This window comes from Gorilla gorilla, chromosome 10 (assembly GCF_029281585.2).
Source record: "Gorilla gorilla gorilla isolate KB3781 chromosome 10, NHGRI_mGorGor1-v2.1_pri, whole genome shotgun sequence".
In the NCBI taxonomy this organism is placed as follows: Eukaryota; Metazoa; Chordata; class Mammalia; order Primates; family Hominidae; genus Gorilla; species Gorilla gorilla.
In genome coordinates, this window is record NC_073234.2 from 142,460,335 (window position 1) to 142,474,575 (window position 14,241).

The following is a 14,241-nucleotide window of genomic DNA, read 5'->3' on the forward strand; positions in this document are numbered from 1 at the left end:
TGATCAGCAGGATTTCTAGCTCTCTCTAGTAATAATTTATATTGTAGCTGAGCTATAGTATACATATTACATATAGATATGTGTATGCCTAAAGTCATTACACTATTAGATAACAAAAATAAAATCAGAAACCATACAAAATAACCCCAAAGTCCACATAATTTTGAATTTTCAGGATTGCACTTTCTATCAAATAAAGTACATATGTGTATGTAATATGTGTATGCAATATGTATACTATTACATATGTGTATATAATATGCATGCTATTGCACATGTACATATTACATATACATGTGCAGTAGTATACATATTACATATATTGTAATACAATATAATTGTAATACTATTGCATACATATTACATACATTATATATCTTTCTAGCTATATGTTTACCTATATCTATCTCTCTATTAAGAAAATCGGTTTTAGGTTCCTGTGATTTATCCGCATTATTTCACTTAAATTCCGCAATACAAATTTCCAGCTTTACTGATGAAACTAAAATATAGACCAATTCTGACTTGCCTAAAGTCATTACACTATTAGATAACAAAAATAAAATCAGAACCCATACAAAATAACCCCAAAGCCCACATAATTTTGAATTTTCAAGATTGCACCTTCTATCGAATAAAGTACACTCATCCTTCAGAATCACAGGTTGTGAATCTAACAATCTTGCTGAGAATGGATACTCTGACTTCCAGAGACTTGATGACATTGTTTCCTCTCTTCTCCCGTAATTTTACGTGTGATAAGTGGATGTTGGCAGCTTCTCCAAATAAGGCATGAATCAAGAATGTACTCTCAACATGAAATAGCAAGCCAAAGATTGATTATATCTACTTAAGTCTATGATAAAAATGGACATCAGCTTGCCAAATTATTTCAGCTGCCAAGAACACCAACCACCAAAGTATCAGGACAGATGGATTTCACCAAAGCCTTGATACAATCTGAGGAAAAGAAACTCAGGGAAAATGTGCTGATCCATCATTTAAGGGGCAAAGGTATCCTCCTGTACTGGTGTTTGTTGGTAAATGTTGAAACCAATTATGTGTTAATAATCATGTTTTAGTTTCTCTTTTTAGTTTCATTTTCTATGTACCACATTGAATAATACTCAGATGAAGTTAGATTACAATTTCTTTTCAGCTCAAGAAAAGTAAGCAAATGTATAGCCAGGGCTATTTTAACTGGAAAAAAAAACCTACTACTGACAGTGTCTTACAAGAAAGATGTTTAATTTTTTATGTTATAAAAAATGTGGAGGCACATGTTTTATGTATGTCAGCAGTCAAATGGTGACAGGACCTTGGATAAACATCTGGGTTCTCTAGGATCCCACCTAATGTTTGCAAGAAGATTGTAAGTATATTCTCCTATAGCAGCATCTAAAGAAGAGAAGATGGAGCTAATTCTCATATCAGTATTTTCTTAAATGAATAATCTTAACCCAAAACACTGCTAGATAAATTCATTTTGCTCCTCATTGGCTGGATTGGGTCATATGGTCACCTATAGCTACAGAGAGGATTAGAGAGTGAGTACCTGAAACAGTGATTGGAATAAACCTAACCATAATCTACTGCTAGAGAGGTGGCACTTAGACAGAGTGATGATGCCTAAACTTCAGAATTAGAGTTATCTGGCTCCTCTAAGACCTAGACTAACTGTAGGTCATTGACAAGCCAAACATCTGATTAAGAATCACATTGGAAGACTTCTCATCATTGTTGTCTTTGTAAATAAAGGACCCTATCTAACTTTACATTCCTTTACTTCCTTGAACTTAAAAGCCTACAAAAACAAACAAACAAAAAATAAGCAAAAGTATGGTATTAGTTTGTTTCCACACTGGTAATAAAGACATACCGGAGACTGGGTAATTTATGCAGCAAAGAGTTTAATGGACTCACAGTTCTACATGGCTGGGGAGGCCTCACAATCATGGTGGAAGGCAAGGAGGAGCAAGTCACATCTTACATGGATGGCAGCAGGCGAAGAGAGAGCTTGTGCAGGGAAACTCCCCCTTATAAAACTGTTAGATCTCATGAGACTTATTCACTATCACAAGAACAGTACGGGAAAACCGTGCCCCCATGATTCAATTACCTCCCACCAGGTCTCCCCAACAACACATAAGAATTGTGGGAGATAAAATTTAAGATGAGATTTGGGTGGGGACACAGTCAAACCATATCATTTCTTCCCTGGCCCTCCAAATTTCATGTCTTCACATTTCAAAACCAATTATGCCTTCCCAACAGTCCCCCAAAGTCTTAACTCATTTCAGCATTAACTCAAAAGTCCACAGTCAAATGTCTCATCTGAGACAAGGTAAGTACCTTCTGCATATGATCCTATAAAATTGAAAGCAAGTTAGTTACTCACTAGACACAATAGGGGTACAGGCAATGGGTAAATACAGCCATTCTGAATGGGAAAGATTGGCCAAAACAAAGGGGCTACAGGCCCCATACAAGTCTGAAATCCAGCGGGGAAGGCAAATCTTAAAGCTCCAAAATGTTCTCCTTTGACTTCACATCTCACAACCAGGTCACGCTGATACAAAATGTGGGTTCCCATAGACTTGGGCAGCTCCACACCTGTGGCTTTGCAGGGCACAGCCTCCCTCCCAGCTGCTTTCACAGGCTGGTGTTGAGTGTCTGTGGATTTTTAAGGTACACAATGCAAGCTGTTGGTGGATCTAACATTCTGGGGTCTGAAGGATGGTGGCCCTCTTATCACAGCCCACTAGGCAGTGCCCCAGTAGGGACTCTGTGTGGGAGCTCCAACCCCATGTTTTCCTTCTTCACTGCCCTAGCAGAGATTCTCCATAAGGGCCCCACCCCTGCAGCAAACTTCTGCCTGGACATCCAGGCATTTCCATACATCCTCTGAAATCTAGACAGAGGTTCCCAAACCCCATTTCTTGACTTCTGTGCACTTGCAGGCTCAACACCATGTGGAAGCTACCAAGGCTTGGGTCTTGCATCATTTGAAGCCATGGTCTTAGCTCTATATTGGCCCCTTTCAGCCATGGCTAGAGGGTCTGGGATGCAGGGCACCAAGTCCCTAGGCTGCACACAGCACAGGGACCCTGGGCCCGGCCCATGAAACCATTTTTAGCTCATAGGCCTCCAGGCCTGTGATGGGACGGGCTGCCTTGAAGACCTCTGACATGCCCTGAAAACATTGTCACCATTGTCTTGGGGATTAACATTTGGCTCCTCATTACTTATGCAAATTTCTGGAGCCAGCTTGAATTTATTCTCAGAAAATAGGTTTTTCTTTTCTATCAGATCATCAGGCTGCAAATTTTTTCAAACTTTTATGCTCTGCTTCCCTTATCAAACTGAATCCCTTTAACACACCCAAGTCATATCTTGAATGCTTTGCTGCTTTGAAATTTCTTCTGCCAGATACCCTAAATCATCTGTCTCAAGTTCAAAGTTCCACAAATCTCTAGGGCAGGGACAAAGTGCTGCCAGTCTCTTTGCTAAAACATAACAAGAGTCACTTTTACTCTAGTTCCCAACAAGATCCTCATTTCCATCTGAGACCACCTCAGACTGGACTTTATTGTCCATCTCATTATCAGCATTTTGGGAAAAGCCATTCAACAAGTCTCTAGGAAGTCCAAACTTTCCCATATTTTCCTGTATTCTTCTGAGCCTTCCAAACTTTTTTAACTCCTGTCTGTTACCCATTTCCAAAGTCACTTCCACATTTTCAGGTATCTTTACAGCAGCACCCCACTCTACCAATACCAATTTACTGTATTAGTCCATTTTCACATTGCTAATAAGGACATACCCATGACTGGGTAATTGATACAAGAAAGATGAGTAATGGACTCACAGTTCCACATGGCTGCATGGCTGGAGATGCCTCACAATCATGGTGGAAGGCAAGGAGGAGCAAGTCATGTCCTCCATGGATGGCAGCAGGCAAAAAGAGAGCTTGTGCAGGGAAACTCCCCCTTATAAAACCATCAGATCTCATGAGATTTCTTCACTATCACAAGAACAGCACAGGAAAGATCCACCCCCATGATTCAATTACCTCCCACTGGATCCCTCCCACAACACATGGGAATTGTGGGAGCTACAATTCAAGATGAGATTTGGGTGGGGACACAGCAAAACCATATCAAGTATCCAGCCTAGTGTTCCTCCCTCCTTTACCCTACCACATTCTTGAGCATGTAAACAAGCTATATTTATTCTGGCTACAGAGAAATGTTTCTGATTGGAACAAATGAGTGGTACAGAAAAAACAAGCTGTGTGCTTCACACATTTGCCAGTTAGGTTTACTTACAATATCCAAAAATGTGTTAAATTTTAACATTAGTGTTTTTCAATGTAGTTCCCTCATTAACAGCATAACCATTACCTGGGTCCACACTAGAAATGTGAATCTTTGGGCTCTACCCCAGATCTACAGAATCAAAAGTGCCATGGAACCCACCAATTAGCATTTCACCAAGCTCTCCGGGTGATTCTGATATATGCTGAAGTTTAAGAGCCAATGCTTTAGAGTGTGAGTTTGCACATTTTCTTTAAAAAACCAGGTAGATTGAGGAAAGCAGTTTGGTGATCCCCTCAAAGAGCTGAAAGCAGAACTACCATTTGACCTAGCAATCCCATTACTGGATGTATGTCCAGAGGAATATAAATCATTCTGTTAAAAAGATACATGCACATATATGTTCATTATAGCACTATTCACAATAGCAAAGACATGGAATCAACTTAAATGCCCATCAGTGATTGGATAAAGAAAATGTGGTACATATACACCTTGGAATACTATGCAGCCATAACAAAAAATGAAATTTTTTTTGCAGGAACATGGATGGAGCTGGAGGCTATTATCCTTAGCAAACTAACACAGGAACAGAAAACCAAATATCATGTTTTCACTTATAAGTGGGAGCCAAGTGATAAGAACTTATGAACACAAAGAAGGAAACAACATACACCAGGGTCGACTCGAGGGTGGAGGTTGGGAGGAGGGAGAGGGGCAGAAAAGATAACTATTGGGAACTGTGCTTAATACCTGACTGATGAAATAATCTGTATGACACCCCCCGACACAAGTTTACCTGTGTAAAAAACCTTCACATGTATCCCTGAACCTAAAATAAAAGTTAAAAAAAAAGGAAGGACCAGTAAATATTTCTGGCTTCAGGAGCAATGTGTCTCTGTTGCAACAACTTAATTCTGCCTTTGCAGTGCAGAATGGACATAGGCAGTGCACACAGAACATGGCTGTGTCTCAATAAAACATTTGCAAAGAGCAGGTATTTATAAGAGCAGGTAGCCAGTCTTGATTGAGCCCACAGGCTCCTGTTTTCTGATCTCTGATTTAGAGGGAAGCTTCTATCAGAGAGGTTGCATCATCATAGAATGGTTACTTGATTGTCTTTCCAATAGACTATGGGTTCCTTGAGGGAAAGGATTATATTTACTTTTGTTTATTTGTTTCTACAGCATCAGTGATAAGCATGGTTCAGAGCTCACACATAATAAACTCTTATTTCACAAGATGCTGAGGAGAGGAGATAAACTTAGAATATTATAAAAGCAAAATGAGGTACCAGAAGTAGTCTGTAGCTTCTTTAAAATTTTGCCTGAAGTAAGACCTCAATTGAAAAGCGGATTGCAATGTTTTCTGCATCGTCCTTAACATTTCTACTCTTCGACCTGCAATAGCAAGAATTGAGTGAAATATGAAAAGATAATGTGCAAAACCAATTTGAATATTCTTCTTCAGATTTTTCAAGGGAGATCATGGTGTTGCTCCCTGTTTACAATTCTCTCTCTGAAGGTTTTTCAGACCATGAAATTGGAGTTCTGTTCCTTTCACAATGGAGATATTCAAAGGAAAGACACAACCTTTGGTCTCTGGCCATAGTGTAAAATTAGGATTAAGAAACCATTGAGTTCATTTGGTTGAAAAATTGAGGAAGACACGGTCTGTAGTCTTCAAATCAATAGTTATTTGGGAAATAAAAGCACAAAATTGTTGCTGAGAAACCATCTCTTCACTGTAGACCACATTTAACTGAGATGCCAGAAAGGGCCATAATTGGGAGAGAGAATCTTATGAGGCTATATTAATTTAATATGATTTACACCCAAGTCGTAACTCGACCTTTACTCCATTACTGGATAGGAACGTTTTCCACTCTATACCACACTTAGTATATTTAAAGAGGAAGGATAGCTCTCACCATCTCCTAGTCATTGTATAAGAAAAAGTTTTGTGAAATATTTCATTTTGCACTTCCCTCCAGGTCTGTTTTCAGACATAGTGAGGAGCCTGGAGTTTTCCAGAGGTTTTCCAAGCTGCTGAGGAATGACACCAAGCAGCAAACCCACAGAGGGAAGAGGGAGAGTCAATTATTTGAGTTCCCAGGAAGGTATGAGAACATGCCATGGGGATATGAAACCAAACATAGCTATACAATTGGAAGCAAAATTCAATTTAAAAAATGAAGAAAGTGATACAGTTTGGCTTTGCATCCCCACACAAATCTCATGGGAGGTGATTGGATCATGGGGGCAGGTTCCTCCATGCTGTTCTCATAATAGTGAGTTCTCACGAGAGCCCGCTGTTTGGTAAGTGTCTGGCATTTCTCCTGCTTTCTCTCTCTCTCTCTTCTCTCCCGATGCATGTAAGACATGCCTTGCTCTCCCTTCACCTTCCATCATGAATGTAAGTTTCCTGAGGCCTCCCCAGCCAGGCGGAACTGTGAGTCAATTAAACGTCCTTTCTTTATAAATTACCCAGTCTCAGGTAGTTCTTTACAGCAGTGTGAAAAAGGACTAATACAGAAGGTAAGATTAATATCATTACTATCAGGCTGAACTAACTAAGCAGAAACCTGAAGAGGTCCTTTGCTTTAATAACTTTTAGTAACTGACTTTTCTACGAAGTAATCAAATCTTGACAGCAATATAAACTTACAACTAAATAAAGTGCATTAAAAACAAAAGTAACAATTTTTATTACTTATTTTTAAATAAAATTTCAAGACTTTTTACTAACTTTTCTTAACATCTGTGATATCGAGGTTGTTTCTATTTGGTCTGCATCTATTGTGTATGAAGGGTGGTGATCTTATACAATGCTGGGCTGCTGCGCATCTCTTCCCAACTCAATGCTCATCACTGTCATGGTAGTTGTCTGAAATTGGCCAGTGTGGAAGTATTTACACCAAAGAAAATGGCAAACTGTAAACCAGAGGTTTTTCTCACTGGAGAGCCAATTACTAAACACTTGTCAGCATACCCCAGCTGAAGTGTCATTCAGACCTACAGTACAGGCAAACAATTTCAATTTTGAGGCTCTCATTTAAAAGCAGACATGAATATAAGGTTTCCCTTTGATTAGAAATGTATTTTCTGCCTTTTAAGCAAAATGTCCACTTGAGAGGCAAGCTAAAACAGAATTTCTGGCAGTGCATACTGAGAAAATTCCCCTAGTGGATTTGCCCTAGAAGCCTCACATGGATTTTTAGAATGCAAAATCCTTTTATTTTACATTTTTTGTCTTTTTGAATCAACACTTCACTGCTCTCTTTTTTCCACCCTCTGTACCCTCCATCCTGCCTCCCATTTGTAATAGATGCATCAGTCAGGAGACATGAAGCTGGTCTGTCTGGGGAAATAAATACATGGGCAGGCTTTCAAGTAGCCATACAATTTCTCTCTATTCTGTCACCTCTGCAATTCTATTCATCATGTTAAGAATGTACACATCAAGCAAAACCATGCTCCCAAATCACACAAATAGTTGTGGAATCAAGCAATATCACATTGCTCCTACGGGCAGTTTATGGTTGACACATCTCTCCAATGAGGGTTAAAGAAAGACATTCACTTTGATGGATTTTGAAAAGTATATTAAGCCTTGGAAACTTGTGAAGGAAGATCCAATCGACTCTGCCAGCAACCAGAGGAAGCCAATGCCACCTCTCAGTTGGAGAAACAGAGGGAAGATGCAATGTCATTAGAGCCAGGAGCAGGGCCGGCCTTAAGAAGTTGGAATGGAAGTGAGCCTCTTTCAGAGAGCTGGAGCCAGGTAGGAGATGCTGGGAGCATTTTGACAAAGATGTCCCATAAGGCAGAGAGGGTGGAAGATGAAAGTCCTGGCTTTTCCCTATCTCCTCCCTGATAATCTCTGGATTACCTGGGAAATTCAATCTGGAATTGGGCACCACCCCATACGATGCAGAGTAATGCCAGAAAAAAGAGGCAAAGGATATGAAGATCACCCAACCGAGATAGCATCCACTAAACATGTTGGCAGGTCGCAAAGGTGATGACCTAGGGGAAGTTCCTCTGAGCTGCTTTTCCACACCAAAGGCAGCAAGTCACTTGTGTTATCCTGCAAACTCCTTCCTAACTGCCTCCTAGGAGAGTGGAACCTGGTGTAAATGTCTTAGAAGCACCTCCAAAGAAGGTGCCTGCTGTGTCCAGTTGCAACTTGTTCCTTCCCAGAAGATGCCTTTATCACCCACGAAACGTCGTTCTACGTTCTTCCTTATTCCAAAGTGCTGACGTTTTGCAAGGTGGTGACAATACTATGCAATTTCTCCATCTCCCTTGTAGTCAGGAGAGGCTGCAGAACATAGCCACTGTAAGTGGAAACCAATGATATGCCTCTCTGGAAACATCCCAGTGTCTCTGGGGATAAAGAGGAACAGATTCAGTTTCCATGGATTTTTTACCTTCCCTTCCTTTTCCTTCTTTTTTTCTGTCTTCTTTTGTCCCCATCAGAAACAAGACCTTAATGCCTACAGGTACAGCAGCTATTTGTAACCCAGGGTCCATGAGCTAAAATAGATGGTGAAGCAAAAAACCGGAAGGAGCTTTGTCTTATCACATGTATAACATAAGTGAGGCAAACCAAATATTTACTTGAACAATTTTGGTTGTATTTCTATTTTTTGTAGCCAAATATGATTTTAAATATTAAATCACCTAAAAACAAAACATGATAACTGATGCCGTAATGATATAGGGGTAGAAAAATAAAAGATTTGAACTCAAAACATCTGAATTCAAACTCTGGCTCTATCAGTTACAAGCCATGTGATCTTAGACATGTGGCTGAATGTCTCTGTGCCTTGGTTTTCCCATTTATAAAATGATGGTGATGATAATTCCTGCTGGGTCTGGTTGCTTTTCAATATTCTACAGCCTCAGAGCCTATGCACATGCTGTTCCCTCTGCCTGGAATGCTGTTCTTTTGCTCCATTGACTCCTACTTATCCGTGAGATCTTAGATCAAATATACTTTTCTTTCAGTGAGTTGTATTTGTTGTCCTCTCAATCAGATTTCAACCTCTTAGACTTTCTCTGCACTGTAGCTTTTCCTTCTTTTAAAAAATACTTTTATTGGCTGGGCACTGTGGCTTACACCTGTAATTCTAGCAATTCGGGAGGTCGAGATGGGCGGATCACTTGAAGTCAGGAGTTCAAGACCAGCCTGGCCAACACGGTGAAACCCCATCTCTACTAAAAATACAAAAATTAGCTGGGCATGGTGGTGTGTGCTTGTAATGCCAACTACTTGGGAGGCTGAGACAGGAGCATCGCTTGAACCCAGGAAGCGGAGTTTGCAGTGAGCCGAGATCATGCTACTGCACTCTAGCCTGGGTGACAGAGCGAGATTCCATCTCAAAAAAAAAAATATATATATATCTATATATATATATATATAGTATAAAACAAGTATATATATATACTTTTAAGTTCAGGGGTACATGTGCAGGTTTGTTATGTAGGTAAACTTTTGTCCTGGGGGTTTGTTCTACAGATTATTTTATCATCCAGGTATTAAGCATAGTACCCATTAGTTATTTTTCCTGATCCTCTCCCTCCTCCCTCTGATATGCCCCAGTGTGTGTTGTTCCCCTCTATGTGTCCATGTGTTCTGATCATTTAGTTTCCACTTATAAATGAGAACATGCATTGTTTGGTTTTCTGTTCCTATGTTATCTTGCCGTGGATAATGGCCTCCAGCTCCATCCATGTCCCTGTAAACAACATGTTCTCATTCATTTTAATGGCTGCATAGTATTCCATGATGTATATGTACCACATTTTCTTTAATCAGTCTATCACTGATGAACATTTAGGTTGATACCATGTCTTTGCTATGTAAATAGTGCTGCGATGAACATATGCATGCACGTGTCTTTATAAGAGAATATTTATATTCCTTTCAGTACATCCCCAGTAATGGGATTGCTGGGTCGAATGGTATTTCTGTCTTGAGGTCTTTGACAAATCGCCACACTGTCTTCCACAATGGTTGAACTAATTCACACTCCCATCAACAGTGTAAAAGTGTTCTCTTTTCTTCACAACCACACCAGCGTCTGTTATTTTTTGACTCTTCAATAGTAGCCATTCTGACTGGTGTGAGATGGTATCTCATTGCGGTTTTGATGCACGTTTCTCTAGTAATCAGTGATGTTGAGCTTCAGTGGCATATTTGTTTATAAGATTATGCCATGAATTTCTGTCTCCTCCATGATACTGAAAACTCCATGAGGACAAGAACCCTCTATAAGTCACTTAGAAATACACCCTCAGCATCTCCTAGTGCTTGGACACACAGCAGATACTCACTGTCTAACAAATGGATGGATAAGTAAGTTCTGAATTTCAAATACATATGTGTCTATGTAAGTCGGGAAAATAAGAATATTTATATTGTTGAATTGCTTAGACTGATGTTTTTCCAGAAGTTCCTGGCAGAGTATTTATCAAATTCTTCGCATTTATTACTGTGCAGTTGTATAGTATATTATTATCTAGCCATGCAAATAAAAACGAACTCTTTGTGACTCAACACTAATGTGCTTCCAATTGTAATGACTGCTGTTCTCACAGATTCTTGTTTCTGTGGTCAAAGAAATGGAGTGGGATGATATGGAGGTTGTCTGTGACCCGAAGACTGCTGGTCTCCATAATCATGGCATAGAGAAAAAGAGGAGCAGGGATTTATCACAGAGATGTATTTTATGTAGTAAGTTATTTTTCACATATATATTTTTCTCTGTTCTTGTGATAAAAGGGTGGTTATTTTTTACACTTACTCACATGAAGTGTCAACTTGATTGAATTGAAGGAAGCAAGGTTCATCCTTTCTGGGTGTGTCTGTGAGGGTGTTGCCAGAGGAGATTAACATTTGAGTCAGTGGACGGGGAGAGGCGGACCCACCCTCAATCTGGGTGGGCACCATCCAATTGACTGCCAGCGCGGCTAGAAAAAGCAGGTGGCAGAAGGTGGAAGGAGCTGACTTGCTGAGCCTTCCTGCTTTCATCTTTCTCCCGTGCTGGATGCTTCCTGCCCTGAACATCAGACTCCCCATTCTTCAGCTTTTGCACTCTTGGACTTACAACAGTGACTTGCCAGGGGCCCCCGGTCCTTGGGCCACAGGCTGAAGGCTGCACTGTCAGCTTCCTTATATTTAATTATTTATTTATTATTTTGAGATGGAGTTTCACTCTTTTGCCCAGGCTGGAGTAACACTACATAATGACATCTATTTGTGGCATTTATATCTTTTGTTACAAGGCAGCTTATTACTTTACATTATGGTTAAATAAAGACTTTCCACTCTGGTTTTAAACCATGTTACACATGGAGACATAGGAATGGATGATGGGAATTTTATTTATTCTTTTGCTTCTTCAAAATTTAAAAACTCTCCCTTAATTATGCTGGAAGCCTTTTAGCATGGCTTCTTAAAGATGGAAGCAGAGACTGGATCCTTGTTCACCAAACCCACTCTCTCTCCTTCCTGGTTATGTTTTATTTCCAGCCTCCTTGTAGCTTGCTGTGGTCATGGGACTGGTTCGCAGCCAGTGGCAGGGGCGCAGACATGTGGCACTGCCTTCCTCACCTGGCCTGGGTGACGCTCCCATAGGTGATCCTGTAGGTTCTGTCCTCTTCCATCAGCTCCGTGCCCAGCAGCACCGCAAGCTTAGAAGCCACATGTTAGAGAAGCAGGAGCCAAAGATGGGAGAGCCTGGCCCCCAAACACCCCCCGGAGGAGAGCCACTCACTGATTGGGTGTATTAGTCAGGGCTCTCTAGAGGGACGGAACTAACAGAATCTATGTATACATGAAAGGGAGTTTATGAAGGAGGATTGACTCACACAGTCACAAGGTGAAGTCCCACAATAGGCCATCTGCAAGCTGAGGAGCAAGGAAGCCAGCAGTAGCTCAGGTGGAGTCCCGACACCTTAAAAATAGTGAAGCCGGGTGGGCGCGGCAGCTTATGCCTATAATCCTAGCACTTTGGGAGGCCAAGGTGGACCGATCACCTGAGGTCAGGAGTTCGAGACCAGCCTGGCCAACATGGAGAAACCCCGTCTCTACTAAAAATACAAAATTTAGCCAGGTGTGGTGGTGGGTGCCTATAATCCCAGCTACTCAGGAGTCTGAGGCAGGAAAATTGCTTGAACCCAGGGCACGGAGGTTGTAGTGAGGTGAGATCGCACCACTTTACTCCGGCCTGGGCGAAAGAACAAAACTCTGTCTCAAATAAGTAAGTAAATAAATATAGGGAAGCCGACAGTGCAGCCTTCAGCCGGTGGCTGAAGGACCAGGGGCTCCTGGCAAGTTGCCATTGTAAGTCCAAGAGTCCAAAAGCTGAAGAACCTGGAGTCTGATGTTCAGAGCAGGAAGCATCCAGCACGGGAGAAAGATGAAGGCAGGAAGGCTCAGCAAGTCAGCTCCTTCCACCTTCTGCCACCTGCTTTTTCTAGACACGCTGGCAGTCAGTTGGATGGTGCCCACCCAGATTGAGGGTGGGTCTGCCTCTCCCCGTCCACTGACTCAAATGTTAATCTCCTCTGGCAACACCCTCACAGACACACCCAGAAAGGATGAACTTTGCATCCTTCAATTCAATCAAGTTGATACTTCATATTAACCATCAAACCAGGGCATTTCCTTTGAAAATTATAAGTGGGAAATGAACTTTTATTCTGTTTAAACTGTTACACACTTTGGATTTTCTTTGTTACAGCATTTAACTTTATCTTAACTAACATAAAGACAAAAAATGGAAGCGATGGGATCCAAGCCTGATTTCTAATCACTAAGCAGTGTTTTAGTTTAGTTACTGATTTTGAAATTTTGTGGCTAGCATATTAATTGTTTATTACATTTTCATACCACCAATTCTAAGAAGTAAATAACCATTGAAAGCATTGACCACTCCATGTCTAAATAGATGCCTTGGTTAATGAAAAAAATTTCTATAGTCATTACTTACTAATGTTGCCAATAGAGAAAATAGGCAGTCCAGTGTGGCTGTTCCAGATTTTATCTTATGATGGACAATTTTATTTGTGCTCGGTTCAATATACCTAAAACCAACCTGAAGGTGTAGTATATACTTACACATTAATCCAATAAAAGTGATTTTGCACAAGCAATTTTCCATGAGTTTCCAGAAAATAATCTAATTACTTATGAGTTTTTATCTCTGAAAGTAAGGATGACTTTTCCTCCCTGACTCTTTGGGGTCCTTTCTGAACTCTTTCAGTTGACCTGATTTAAATCTTAAAAAGTCAAGCAATCAATATTATCCGATAAGATGAAAATCAGTAAAATAAAAATATATATAGGATTGGCGAGTTAGAATTATGTTAGGAGAAAATATCCAATTTCTGCTAAATAACTGGGGAGACCCGGTCCCTAGCCCTAACTCTTTATTGTGAACCAAGGACAGTTCCTCCCCTCCCATCTCTCAATATGTCCAGAGACAATAACTCCACAAAAACTTCAGACTCTTTTCCATGACATTGCTGAAGGAATATTCATGTCTTTGAAAATCTGCTTTGCACTGAGGAAAAAAAATAACCTTTCACTTCTTGGGAGAAAAATAAGCTCTTTGGGAAAATTATTTTTGTGCATTCTGCTAACTTAAAAATCACACAATTTATACATTTAGAAGGGAGAGCTTTATACCTGACAAGGGGGATTACAAACTGTAGGAGGGAAGCACAGCCTCTGGCCAAAAACCAAAAGCAAGCACTTTGAAGAGGAGTGGTTGAACGGAAATTGAAGCTGAGTGCATTGGCCAAGGATACATATGCAACAGGTTAAGGAAGAACTGTGGATTTGTGAAGGCGATCCTGATGCATGCATATTGAACAAACATGCACGTTACCCGTAGGCCATGTTCACTTTGGGA